We start from the raw sequence: 14,596 nt of genomic DNA on the forward strand, positions 1-14,596 counted from the left end.
TGGAGCCTGCTTGGGATTCTGTGTCTCCCTCTTTGCCTGCCCCTTCCCTGCTCTCTCTCTCTCTCTCTCTCTCTCTCTCTCTCTCTCTCTCTCAAAAAGAAATACCCATTTCGCAGATGAGGAAATCCAGTCCCAGAGATTGTTTAACTTGCTCAAGGTTGCACAAGCAGTGAATAATGGTGTGTGGGTGATTCCAAGGGCAGCTCCTTGTCTACAGTGGTGCTTAGTTCTTCTTTTATTCCTCACTTGCTTTCTGACTTCTTAATATTGTGTAGGGCACCTTTCAGTTCCCTTTCATGCCTGAAGCCTCTGGTTGGAGGACCTTAAGCACCTGGCCTGGGCCTTGGGCGTCCAAAGGTCTGGCTACTCATCCACTCTGAACCACTTCTCAAGATTAGAACAGGGGCAGCTCTGTTAGCTGAAATCTTAGCCAGGGTGCCTAAGAAAATCGCCTGAAAAATGGGCATTCAGTCACTAATGGACCAAAACAAGGCCCAGATTCTTTTGGACCCCACTCAGAAAGTCCCTCTTTCTCTCTTGGGAGGAGCCTGAAGAGAACAAAGTAGACTCTATTCCAGGAAAGAAGCCACAGCAGTTTCCACAGAGGCAAATAGAATCATTTTTCTTAGGTGTGTGAAGGTCCTCAAAGAGTGAGGTAATAGGTTTCTTTATTAAAAATTAATCTTCTTGTAAAACCATTGCAATACAATGCACTTTGATAAATCACCCCACGCTTCCGAGCACATTTATTATCCGTTCTCGGGAAACCGTGGAGCCCAGAGAAATTGGTGCTGCTGAGTGCACTGACGCTGTGCTCAGTAATGAACTCACGTGGGGGCAGGGGGTGGGGGCCTGGCACTGGGGACCAGGTCCTGGTCTGAAGTCTGCCAGGTGGCATGGATATTGCATGGGTATTACAGTTGGTTAGAATTTACAGGATTAGTTGGATCTCACAGTTCCCGGTGTGTGGCCTTTGGGTCTTCTGTGTTGGGAAATGTTTAGTAGGTGGGACAGTAGTCTTGCTATGGCTGATGGGATTGTGTGAGCCTCCAGTTCTTGATGTAGCTGCTCTGGGAATATGGGAAGCAGACCAACACTCATTGCCTCACCCTACACCTTCTTATAAGGATGCCCATCATCATACATCTCCATTTAGTTTCACTTGCTGCTTTCCTAGGCTTTTTCTGATGGGGTATTGGGAGCAGGTGGGGTCCTCATTGGCTGAAGTACCACAGTTTTCTCCATAAAAGAGACAAGACCAATTCCTTTCCTTCATCTGGAGGGTCAACTGGATCCCAAAACTATGCCCCTTGAACCTCAAATTCCATAGTCTCCACATTAAAGCAGCTCCTTTATCTCCTGTTAACCCTTTTCTATATATTCTTTATGTAAATATCCAGGAAAAGAAAGATGCCCTTTCATCCTATTTTTTTCTTTCTTGGGAATCCAATAAAAAAGTATTTTTTTTTCTCCAAGTTTCCCTCCCTCCCACGCAAATAAACACCCTGGACTTGAGATCCACCCACCTTTCTATACATCCCCCCCCCTACACACACACACACAACAAAAAAACAGATTCCAAATTTCATTTGGGGTTCAGTTGAGGACATCTTCTTTCCTGTACTTCCTCTCTGCTTTATAATCCAATTTGGGTTTTTGCAAGGATTGTGTGTGTGTGTGTGTGTGTGTGTGTGTGCGTGTGTGTGTGTGCGCGCGCGCGCGCGTGTGTGCCTGTGTGTTGGAGGTATTTCTAGGAGCAGCTATTTTTCTATTACTGTTATTAAACAGGAGTGGAGAGCAGCTTGGGTCTTTGGGTTCATGCCCTTCTATCCTATCTCATTCCGTTAACATTTCTTTTTAAACTGAGCTTACTGACAAGCAGGTACAGATGGATAATGGAGTACTCACTGATATACCATTCGTGGCTAGAATTTCAGGCATTTGAGTTTTTACAGTGCCTGGCACAGAGTAAGTAATAGATAAATGCCTTTTGAATGAGTAAGAGAGTGAGAAAGTAATGGGAGAACAAGTGAGTAGGCCAAAATCTCATAGCTCAGGGTATAGGATAAGTCTTGCTGATGTCTGGCAGGATGGCAAATCACCAAGCCCCTCAGTGAGAGAAGCCAGGCTGGAGAGGAGGGAGGGTGGGAGGGATGCAAGGCAGGCTCATCAAGATGGGGCTGGAGATTGAAGCAGGAGTCAGACAGCATTGGGTCTTGTGGGCCATAATAGGTATCTGTGTCTTTATCGTGAGAGCAGTGGGCACTTTGAAAAGCTTTAAGCAAGGGAATGATGGATAAATATATTAAATAATCTTTATCATCATCCAGATCAGTAGTAGCAACAAATCATTAGAATTGTCACCATTGTTAGCAGTATTAACAACTGTTGAACTGCTGCTGAGCCAGACTGCATATTCTGTGGTTTCTATATCTAACTCAGTGATGCTTGTAGGCAATCCATACCATCATCTTGTGCATGCAGGGAAACTAAGACCCAGAGAAGGGAAGTGACTTCCCCAAGTAGGGGAGTCTGGATCCTGTAAGAAGTCATGCCATGCAAGTGCCTGCATCGTATGGCTCTCAAATGCCACATATAAGGAGACACTGGTGGGCACTGGGTTCTGCTCTTGGGGGAGCTATAAATGACACAAGAGCTTCTGCCTTTCTTCACTTGATCAACAGATTGCTTGAACACCAATAGCATGTAAGGCACCATGCTAGACATCTTCAGAAGCCCTTTCCTGAAGCATATAGAACCTCTTGATTGGACATAATCCAAGTCCATCTCTAGAATATTTCCCCCTGCCAGGTTTGGGGAAGGAGCAGAAGAATAAGACAAGACCTTTTTTCAGAGAGCTGTGGGCATGGTGGGAAGAAGTCACAGAGTCATGACTGTGGAGGACATCAGGAAGCCATGGAAGACATCAGGGACTGTGACCTAGGACCACAGCTGGGTGCTGCCGCATGCAGTTGACTCTCCCCTGAGTGTTGCATCCCTGTATCCAAAAGGCACATGCATCCCTTGTAATTTCTCACATGCAGCTCACACTCAGCAGGGTTCAGCAGAGACTCCTACTCTCATGTCCCCACTCTCAGTAATTGGTTCTCCATCCATCAATCACATCTCCCTCACTCCCACTATACAGTGGATGAAGCTGCCCATTCCATCATTAATTCCCTCTTGAAGCCCCAGGCCTCATCTTTTTCCTTCCATTCCTGCCCTCCTTCTGCTTCCCCTCTCCTCTGCTTTCTCTCCATCCACAGGGTCACCGTCCTGCCCTGAGAATTTGCCAGTTTCCTCTGCCCAGAGCTTCTCTACCGCCAGCCATGCTCTGCCTCTGTCCTAGTGTGATCTTTCGAAAGCATCAGTACATCTGGCCACTTCTGTATTTGAAACCATACAGAAGCTCTGCTTTGCCTATAGAAAGCAGTGCACACTCTCTGTCTTGGAACACAAGGCTCTCCTGAGCCAGATGCTGGACCCCTGCCACCCTTGTCTTTGGCCATTCACCCCTCCTGAGCCTGATGTTGCACTATGGCAGCACTCCTTGACGTATTACCAGGGTTGTGTCTCGTGCCTTGGCACGTGTGGTTCCTTCTGCCTGGAATGCCCTTTCCATCTGCTGTGTCTGCCTAGTAAAGTAGTGCTCATCCTTGAAGACTTGGCTTTAGTTTCTCTAAAAAGATATTTTCTGAGCGCTTTCTCCGTGTGGTAGATCCAGGCCTAGGCAGGCCATGGAGCTACAGAAATGACTATCTTAGCTCCCTGGGCAGCTTTTTCCCTTAAAGGTCACCTCCTGGGTTCCTTCATGGCTCCATCAGGGAGGGCTGGTTCTTCTTTTGGTGTCTCCTGTTAGATCACACTCTGTTGAAGTGACTTGTTCAGAAGCCAGTGTGCCCTCTGGACTGGGAAGTCTGGCCTGGAGTGACAGTATCCTAGTCTTCAGATAACTTTATGAAGTGCTTATCTGTAGGAGAACTGTGCATTTGGACAGTACCCATGCTTTCACATTGAATCTTTCCGCTAACTCTGTGAAGCAGGAAGTGGTTATTCCCATTTTACAGATGAAGGAGCCGGGGCTCACAGGATTAAAACACTTACCTGTAGTGAGTCCTCATTGAACAGCCTGACACTGAAGTCTATTTCCTTAACCACCTTGCCCTACTGCCGCCCTCAGCTTTATGTCTTCGGGAACTTACATCGAACTAAGTACACAGATGTTTTCTAAAGGAATCTGATTGTGGTATAAACCAGAGAGGAGGGGAGGCAGGGGGAGCAGGTGGGTTGAGGAGGGGCCTTCCGTGTGGGCCTGACTGGTAGCTGCACTATGCTTGGGGTGTTAGCATGCACCAGCCTGAGTTCAGACTCATCAGGCTTTCATGCACCAGGAAGGGGAGCCATCCCCAAAGGCTTTTTTATCATAAGCCCCACAAATTTCTTCCATGGCTCCAACTATATGCTTGCTGGTCAGTTGTCAGAGGGCACCTGAAAATGAGCTTTGTACAGAGGAACATTTTCCCTCCGAAAAAGAGATGTGAAATCATGCCTATGAAGAGCATTGCTGCCTCCTCCCAAATCGCTCTCTGTGACTCCAGCAGTGCCCTGGGTGACACTGTGCCCCTGTCTGTCTCCCAGGCTCTCTCAGACTCACAGGGCTTTAAATGGATCAGACAGTTAAACACGCCAGTCTAAGAAAAAAAAAAAAACACCAGTCTACATCCAGCCCTCTCTTTGACAGCAATTTCTTAGACGAAAGCTTGATCCCAGTTTCAGGGAGTGCTGTCCCCTCTTTGAATGACAGTTTTCATACCCTTTGACCCGAGTCCCATGTTGTTAGGGTGGTCCATCATCCACCTGTGAGCCCACCTCTGCTGGGAAAGTGGGGAGGGCCCTTGCTGGCCCTTAGCCCCATGGAGGTGGGCTTCTCCCTTCCTTTTCCATAGACCCACTGCCCAGAGATGCTCCCATCAGGATTTCTGCAGCCTCCCTGCCACAGTGCAGTATGCCCACATCCAGACAAAGTCATCTCTCAGAGAAGATGATAGTTCCTTGCAGCTGACTACTGCCATTTCCTACTTATCTGGCCTAAGAGATAACACAGGAGCCATCTCAAGTGCTGGAGCCCAAGGGCATGGCCAGTCTGGACACCTTCCATCCCAGATTAGGCTAGGGAGTAGATTCCCCATCAGTCTCTTGGCATTATTGCTGCCAGACCACTTTACCCTCCAGGCCGGTTCTGGCCAGTTCAACCCAACAAACATTTGTTCATTATGGGAGGGGGTGGCACATAGTATAAATTGGATAAGAGCATGTTCTCTAAAACCAGATTCCCAGGCTAGAGATTTTGGCTCCATACCTAATAATCTATGAGACCTTGGGCAAGTAATTGGGCCTCTTTGCCCCCAGTTCCTTCATTTTTAAAATGGAGTCAAAAATAGCTTTTCTATGACAAACTTGTTAGGGTTTAATGCAAGACATTAAAACACTTAGAACAAAACCTGGCCAAAGCAGTGTGCTTCTTCATCATATCATTCTCATTATTATTATTACAAGTAAGAGTCAACCCTGCACCTGGGTCAGAATTCTACCCTTTTGAGCACATTTGACCCACTGGCATGCCCATTGCTTTACACGACCTGCCCCCTCCATTCACCATGGATCCTGGAGGGCCGTGGCAGCCCCTGGCACAGAGAGGGCAGTCAGGTGTTTGGACTGTGAGTGCATGAACATCCCCTCACTTGATTCTCATCTGCTGGCACATGACTTGGCACAGGGTAGGCATTGGATAACTATTTTGGAAATGAGCTGAGGGCTTGCATATGTGAATTGATAAACACATGACTGATTACCATGTGGTGAGCATGTGACATAAAAGGTAGCTCCTGACTTCAGGGAAGTAACCACCTTACAGAGTTGTACACACATGTGGCACAGCACTGAAGTATTTTATCAGAATAGTATGAATTGCTTATCAGGAGCCTAACGCATGTCTGACACCATCCTGTACAGGATAGGAGTTAAGCTTTGGTGGCCACACTTTGGCTTTGAATCCAGGTTTTGCCCCTAACTAGTTATAGAAACTTGGGCAAGTTGCTTCAGCTTCTGTGCCTGGGGGCTGGCAGTGCTCGTCTCCATGGCAAGGAGTAAGAAGCCAAGATTCAGAATGATTCAATTCATTTTGTCAGGGTCATGGTGGTAGGAGGGGGAGGGCTCTGGAGTTGGAGCCATTATTTCCTGTTATTTCCAAGATCGGTAAGGGCCCTCTGAGATGCTGAATGAATAGGGACAGACTGTTGAGGAGGAAGGGCAGGGGGCTGCTTCCCTCTCTCATCTTCGAAGCATGTCACTCTTGCCAGAGAAGAGATTGTCTGTCTTCCTCCTTGACAGGGAGAACAAGTACCAGACAGTGTCCCGGAGTCTGGGGCAAAAGGCCATCTGGTGTCTCCATTTGTCTCAGAAAAGCCAGGGCACATTCCCAGGGCCCCAGTAATGCTCCCTCCATGCAGGGGTGACTTCAGGCTGGTCAGCAGCTTTCAGAGGTGATTGACACATGCAATTTCTCTCCTCCTGTCTGGCCGAGGTGTGAAGGGAAAATTGGATGTTGTTGAATAATTGAAAATGAAAATCCCTCCAAATTGATTCCTATGAAAACAAAATTGAGTTCCACAATTAAGCATCCTGCCTTTGCAGGGCATCTGAGGCCTCTGTCTTCTTAAGCTGTGGGCTCAGATGTGGCTTTTTCACATGATCCGTGCATGTTTGGAGTGTGGTGGTGGTTTTAGGGTTCTTAGGCCAGCTGTGCAGTTGGACGCATACAAACCCAAAGAATCACAAAAAGGTATTTTGAGGGCTTTCTGTCCCTAGTTCCTTGGTTCTTGAGGTGGGTTAGGGAAATTATCCTTTCTTGCTCGTCCCCTGGGGCACCCCAATGGCATAACTACACACTGTCCTGGCTTGTTTTCAGAAGGGACTTGGAAGTTGGCTTTCTCCCTCTGCCTCCTTCTCTAGGAGAGTGAATCTCTTGTTTCACTCCGTCAAACCCCGACATCATTACACTTTCCAATCCATGGCCTGGAGTGTTTCTCTAAGAACTTAGACTCCTGGAATATAATAGGCTTTTTACTTGGAGCTCATGGGTGGGATTAAGCAGGTCCATGAACTCAAATGTAAAAAAATTCTATCATTTTTTGAGTGTGCATTTTTTGGGTAGTGAAAAAAAAACACATGAAATTTACCATTTTAACTAATGGAAGGTGTATAATTCAAGGACATTAAATACATTCACAACATTGTGTAACCATCACCCCTGTCTAGTTCTTTTTCATTACCCCAAGTAGAAACTGTCCATCAAACAGTCTACTCCCCATTCCCTCCTCCCGTCTCCCCACCAGCACTTTTCACCTAACCTTTACCAGAAATTTATTATGCCCCTCAAATGTGAACTTCAGAAAAAAAAACAAGAACGTTAGCATTACCTATGACTCTATCAAGAAGAGAAATCTCAGATATTTTCATACCACATTACAAGGCTACAGGTATCTTGAAAGCCCTTTATGGCAGGAGTTGACAAATTTTTTTCTGTAAAGAGCAAGGTAGTAAATATTTTTGGTGTTGTGACCCATATGGTTGCTGTCTCAACTATTCAACTAGGCCTTTTAGTGTGAAAATAGCCATAGATAGTATGTAAACAAATGGGAGTGGCTGTATTTCAATAAAACTTTATTTATAAAAACAAGTGGTAGGCCGACTCGATCTGTGGACCATATTTTGCTGACTCCTATTTTATGCTCATCTCTACCCTAAAGTTATTATAGTTATTAGACCACCACTAGATATTGTTACTTAACGTGTCATTGAAAACACCTGCATATAGTTCTATCACAAATCTTTGAGATATATATTTTAACATAAGTTCCCTTTATCATTTTATGTATATTATTTGTGCTTTATAAATGTTTAAAGTGATCATTAGGTTTCTTCTGACTTAGGAAGAAGTTCATTGCACAAACAAGCTAAGAAGCCCCAAATCCTTAAGCAGTCGTCTAGGCAATTCTTCAATGTCTTTACAGCAGTGTTTCAGAAATGCTTTCCTAGCTGCTTCTTGCATACCTCCAATGGCATAGTGCCATCTACTTCCCAGGGAATTTCTTTTGCGGGCATCTCTGACTCTAAGAATATTCTTTCTCCTGTTGAGTCTGCGTCTGTCTCTTTTCTACACGTTGGTTCTGTTCTTAACCCCTTTAAAGTTACATAGGACAACTTACATTCCTCTTCTGTACAATACTTAAAGACATTGTTCTGCTCACTACGTAAGTCCTCTTTCTCTTAGATCAAGAGTCAGCAAACTTCCTGGAAAGAGCCAGATAGTAACTATTTTAGGCTTCCAGGTCATGGTACCTTTATCTTAATTACTCAACTCTTCTATAGTGTGAAAGCAGCCATGTACAATATGCAAAAAAAAAAAAAAAAAAAAAAAAAAAAAAAAAAAGAAAAAGAAAAAAAAAAGAATGTGGCTATGTTCCCATTAAATTTGAGTTGCCAACCCCTGCTTTAAATTAAAACCTCCCTAGTTCCAAGTCCTTTTGCTATGTTCACCATCTTCCTCTGAACACATACCAGTGTGTCTGTGTGACTCTCTTCTCCATCTATCATCCATCTACACACCCACCCATTCACCCATCCTCTACCCACCTACCCAAATATCTACCTATCCATCCATTCATCCATCCACCCACCTGTCTACCTGTCCATCCACCCACCTGTCCATCAATGCATCCATTCATCCATATATATGGGAAGTAGTCATTTAGTTCATTATCAATAATTTATAATTACTAGCTATAGTAGATCTACAAGAGAAAAACAGGGCATTACAGACTAATGGTAGGTGGGATGACTACTTAGATGGTGTGATCAGGTCAGTTTTCTGAAAAAGTGACATCTTAGCCTGGAAATGAGGATGAAAAACATACAGTCATGTGAAGGTGAGGAGTGGGACATTTCAGCAGAGGGTGGAATATATGGGGGTGCCAGCACAGGGAAGACTGTGGTGTGACTATAGGCTAGATAGGAGAAAAAGGTGGTTGGATATATTAGCTATCCATTGCAGTGTAAAAATTACCTCCAACACTTGGTGACTTAAAACAACATTTATTATCACACAGTTTGGTTGGGTCAGGAATCCAGGTGCAACTTAGGTGGGGCCTCTGTTTCAGGGTCTCTTACAGACTGCAATCAAAGCATGTCAGCTGAGGCAGCATCATCTCAAGGCTCAGCTGAGGAAGGGTCAGGTCTCAAGCTCTCCCACCTTTGCTGTCTTCTATTCATTAGAAATACGTCTGGAGGTCCAGCTCACATTCAAGGAGAGGGGACCACACAAAGGCATGAATTCCAGGAAGAAGGGATCACAAGGGAGCCTTAGAAGCTGCCTACCATACTGGAGTATAGAGGATAGTGGGGAGACTGAGGCAGGGACCAATCTTGCAGAGATTTCTAAGCTGTAGCCAGGACTCAAAGTTTATCCTAACTATCACAGGAAGCTCCAGAATGGTTTTAAGCAGAGAGTCACATGATGAGCTGTGTGTTTGGAAAAGATCATTTTGACTGCTGAGTGAAGAATAGATTGAAGGGGCAAAGAGAGGAAGTGACAGGAACCAGTAGGAGGCTGGTTGAGGTCATCTGGGGAAGAAATAATGATGCCTTGGACCAGGGTGGTGGCAGTGGGGATGAAGGGATAGGGAAGGATATCAGTCTTATTTTGCAGGTAGAGCCTGGAGTCTGTTCTAATGAACTGCACATGAGACAGTACTCAGTGGGCTTCTCTACCACTTCCTGCTCCCTTTGGTAGCACCCCCTGACCACTGTCTCTCTAAGCTCCTGTGCAGATCTGCTGTCCATAAGCCAGGCATTGACGCAAGAGAACAAAGACACTGCTAATGCTGTAAATCCCGGATCCAATTTTTTTGTTATTTTCACTCATTTGAAATGCACCTGTTACCCCAAAGGCCTTTGAATGTTATCAACAGCAACTACGAATCAAAGAGAAATTGGAACCTTTTTGAAAAATCCTCAGTTGTTCAAAGGGGAAACAAACAGAAAAAAAAAGTTTTTTTTTCTTCCTTAGATGACTTATTGGCATAGATGGCCGGGCTCATGAAAGACCCTTAGGAGCAAGATTTGAGGATATTTGCCTTTCCTTTTCTCTTGATTCAATTTCCTTCGTTTGCTCAATATATTCAAATGGCCCTGACATTTCACTGCAGGGTTTTAAAAACATCAAACTGCCTCTTTCCTCCAGGCTAGGATTGTCCAGAACTCATCTCATGGGGTGCAAAGTCCATTTGTGAGTTGTGCCCAATATGGTGGCCTCTCAGGGTCTGATGTCACCTAGCTGAATCTTGGGTTAGATACCTTTTGCTCAGCAATTGGGTGGAGTTGGTGAAACTTCATTATCCATGTTGTGGGTCAAGCCTTACTACACATTTTGTAATGAAGCTGGTGGTGGATACTGCTTCAACTCAGTCCCTAAGAGGGACTCAAGGGCATAAGGGAATCATTGAATTTCCAATTATTTGCTTTTCCTTTTTTTTTTTAACGTTTATTTATTTTTGAGACAGAGAGAGACAGAGCACGAACGGGGGAGGGTCAGAGAGAGGGAGACACAGAATCTGAAACAGGCTCCAGGCTCCGAGCTGTCAGCACAGAGCCCGACGCGGGGCTCAAACTCACGGACCGTGAGATCATGACCTGAGCCGAAGTCGGCTGCCCAACCCAGACAGACAGTGTCTGTCATAGACTGGCAGCTGGAGGAGAGAGGGTTATATGGGGCAAGGATTGTGGGGGACTGAGTTAGGTCTGGTCACCTTGGGAAGATGGCGTTCAAGTCCCAGCAGGAGTGGTGCCTTCCAGCTCTGTTCAGGTGGGTGTCTGTGGGTCTGGTCCAGGAGATGAGGTGAGACCCCTGGAAAGATGACATACAGCAACTAGGATGATCTTGGAATCCAAATCAGATCACATTGATGCCTTCTCTGTGGGTCCCCACCCCATAAACTAATCACATCCTTTCCATGGCTGCACTGTGCCTATCTGGTCTTATGGCTGCCTGTCTCCCAAGCAGGTTTTGTTCTCCCTGCCATTCCCTGTGGCTCTAATAACGTTGACTTCTTCCAATGACCCAAGGTCAGTCCTGCCTAGTCCAGTCCCAGCTGTTGCCTCTATACCCCACGGCACATAATGAGTGTTGTCTTGAGGTATTCAGGTCTCCTCTCACACCCTACTTCCTCAACCAAACCATCCAAGACTTTCCCATCTAAATGAGGCTCATACCTCCCACTCTGCCACATCCCTGTTTCATTGTGGCCCTTACCACCACATAAAATAATCTTTCAAATGTATTTGTTGGATAGTTGAACATCCGTTCTCCTTACCCATAATAATACAAACACCTAAAATACTTCATGTGACATAGTAGGTGCTCGGTAAAAATTTATTGAAAGAAAAAAAAATTTTAAAACAATGCATAAGCTCCTTTAGGTCAGGAACTCAGTCTTGTGTCCACTGCCTAATATGGGGTCTGGGGTAAGGTAAACTCTCAAAAAACGTCTATCAAGTGTCTTAATGCTAGAAGTAAGTCATGCCCATTTTGTTGAAGGAACACCCTGGCCATCAACAGGCTGCATTGCATTGAGGAGGCAGGCCTCAGCTAAGGGCTCAGGGAAGAACTGGGCACGGGAAGAGAAACAAGACTGGGTGGGCAGAAAGTCAGGTCACCTCGGTCAGGTATAACCTGAGAGGCCTAAGGGAGGTTGAATCTCAGCACATATAGGTAAGTCAGATCCTACTCCAGACCCACCTAAAACTTAGGCAAAGGCAGTGAAGCTAGATCCAAGGTCTGTTGGTTAATGGATTGGGGAGGGTGAATCCACAGAAGGAAGGCTGAGGCAGGCATATTAATCTGCTACCTCATAGCTCTGTGGCCTTGGGCTAGCTTATTGGCATTTCTGTGCCTTAGTTATCTTAATGTAAAATTGAGATGAATGACAGTGCAATTCTTGGGGCTGTTGTGAAGATTGGACAGTATACAACACATGAAATGCTAAGGTCACCATCGGGCACATTGACAACATGTAGTACATGTTAGTTGTATTGTTATGTTTCTGATCGTACTGTAATTCCATATTATTTGTATGTCTCTGCCATTAGCTTGTAAGCTCCATGAGGACACATGCACATTCATGGGACATTCTGTGCAAACCTATCAAATATCTAGTGGCTTCTTAATTGGGGCATCATGGACTTAACAGAGGGAGAAAGCTGGGTTCTTGGTCTTAGAAGTAGAACAGGAAGAGGAGATGCTCCAGAAGTTGACCTCTTATGGACTCCAGCTCTCTGGGACCACCACCAGAAATGGTATGCCTAGGATAGTACATGGAAACCTTGCTGTAAATGATAGGTAGAAGACTCCTTAGTGGTTCTCTTGGTCAGGCACCTGCTATAATAATCTGAAACCCGGGAAAGAGATTCTCTAATGATCCTTCTATCCCTCTTTGGACCACAGATGTTTTTGAGAATCTGGTGAAAGCTAAAGTCCTCCTTGAATGCATAAGCACAATTTTACATTCAATTTCAGAGTATCCACAGAACTCAGAGTATGCCCAGTGGCAGGGGGGCATAGTCAAGGCAGGAACCTCAGTCTTGAGTTGTGGTCATTAACAAGTCTCACTGCCTTTGCCAGGTAGCTCACTCTGAAGAACAAAAAGGAGGTGATACCTCTTTATGATTTGCTAATTCAACAAATATTTGTATTAATAAGTTGGTAGAATATTAGAAGCAAAGGATAAAGTCCATTCATATTCTTTCAATTATAGAGGTAACTTGGCTGATGCAATGCTACCTATTAAGAGACTCTTAGAGTGTCTCCTTTAATTGAAAGATAAGGATGATTTGTGATCAGTAAGTCAAGAACTGATGTCTCTTGTTCCTTGAAATGCTTGATGTTGGCAAATCTCTGTCTTGAGAGAGAGATGGAGAAGAGACAGGTGGTGGAAAGAAGTACAGGGGAAGGGGAAGAGAGATTTTGTTTCCTTTGTTTCTCAGCTTAGTTATCTCTTTCTTCCATGCAACCCCTCCTTATCCAAAATTATTATAATACTATAACTTTGTAAAGATTAGAATCTCTTATGTGTTTATGTAGAGGTAAAAAATTCACACATATGCTTGCTAATCTCTCTCTGTAAACCTGGAAAGGGGAGGATGGCATTTTGTGGCACAGGGTTGAAGTTCACTTTCTGAAATGTAAGTGACCTGCCTGACCCCAGGGGACAGGAAGTGCATCCTTTACAGATAACTGCCTGACCTAGCCTTGAACACCCTACAAGACAGGACACCTGAGCCGAACACAGACTTCGTGCATGATAGCAAGTCGACACCACACAGGCGTGTGTCCCAGGCAGGAGAGTCTCACATCCAAGGATGTTGGGCAGAGGGAGGCAGAGCAGGGCACATGAGGACTGCTGCATACAGCCCCATGGAACCTATAAATGCATTGATCAGCTTTGTAGGAGACACTATTACACATCTTGTTCTGATTAATTCTGATGAGGAGGATTGGGGAAGCTTAGTGCAGAAACAGGGATTTGTGTACCTCAATCCTAGTACTGCCAGACTTTATGAGTATCAAAAATCTGGCTTGTTTGTTTAGAAAAATTTATGTTCCTGAGCCCTGACTTGGATCTACTAAACCAGCATCTTCAGGGACAAGGCTCAGGAATCTGCCTTCCCAACAAACACCCTGGGGAATTTGGAGGCAGGTGGTCCTTTGAGAAATGCTGGACTAGATGATCTCCAAGGATACTTCTCTCTCAAGGTCTTATGAGGAAAAGAGTCTCGTCTTCCACCCCCATAAAATGTGTTTCCTGTCTCATCCATTTTAGTTCTTGATTAAACTCAATTTGGCGAGTTGTTAATATCTGATTACATATTCATCTTCTGTAGTATTTTTGTGGGGGACAATTGATGGAAAGCTCCTTGAGGAGACATGCCCATAGCCTCCCATCCTCCCATGGCACAGTCCCAGGAGAGACACTGGACCCAGCGTCTCTCCATGCCCCCTTGGGTGGTGGGGACACAGTGATGTCTGGGGAGGACTAGGGACATTAGGAGGCTGATGGTGCTTGGAGGAAGGCTCTGGGCTTCAAGTTGAGAACTCAGATTAGTCCCTGCCAGAAGTTAGAGTGTGAGGCAATTTAGCAAATTGTAGCTTGCAGCAGATGTTTAATTAGTTGTGAGGCTGTGGGATGACTGGAGTTTGAGGGATGGGAGGGCATCTCCGTCTGCCTCTGCTGCCACTGCCGACAAGGGGGACGTGGGCTCTGCAGCTGGGGGCAAGACCAGGCTGGAAGAGCCAGACCCTGGTCTGGAGAGCCAGGAAACCAGGAAAGAAACACCAGGTGGGTGGAGCCCTGGGCTATGGGAGGTTTAGGGAGCTGAGAAGCTCAGTATGAGGGCATGGGCAGCTGCTGAGACTCTTTATCCCCATAGCTGGGGGGGTCTCAGGCAGTTTTCCTCTGTACACACCCAGGAGACTTTTCTCAAG

The sequence above is a fragment of the Lynx canadensis genome, chromosome E3, assembly GCF_007474595.2.
Source record: "Lynx canadensis isolate LIC74 chromosome E3, mLynCan4.pri.v2, whole genome shotgun sequence".
NCBI classification, from domain to species: domain Eukaryota; kingdom Metazoa; phylum Chordata; class Mammalia; order Carnivora; family Felidae; genus Lynx; species Lynx canadensis.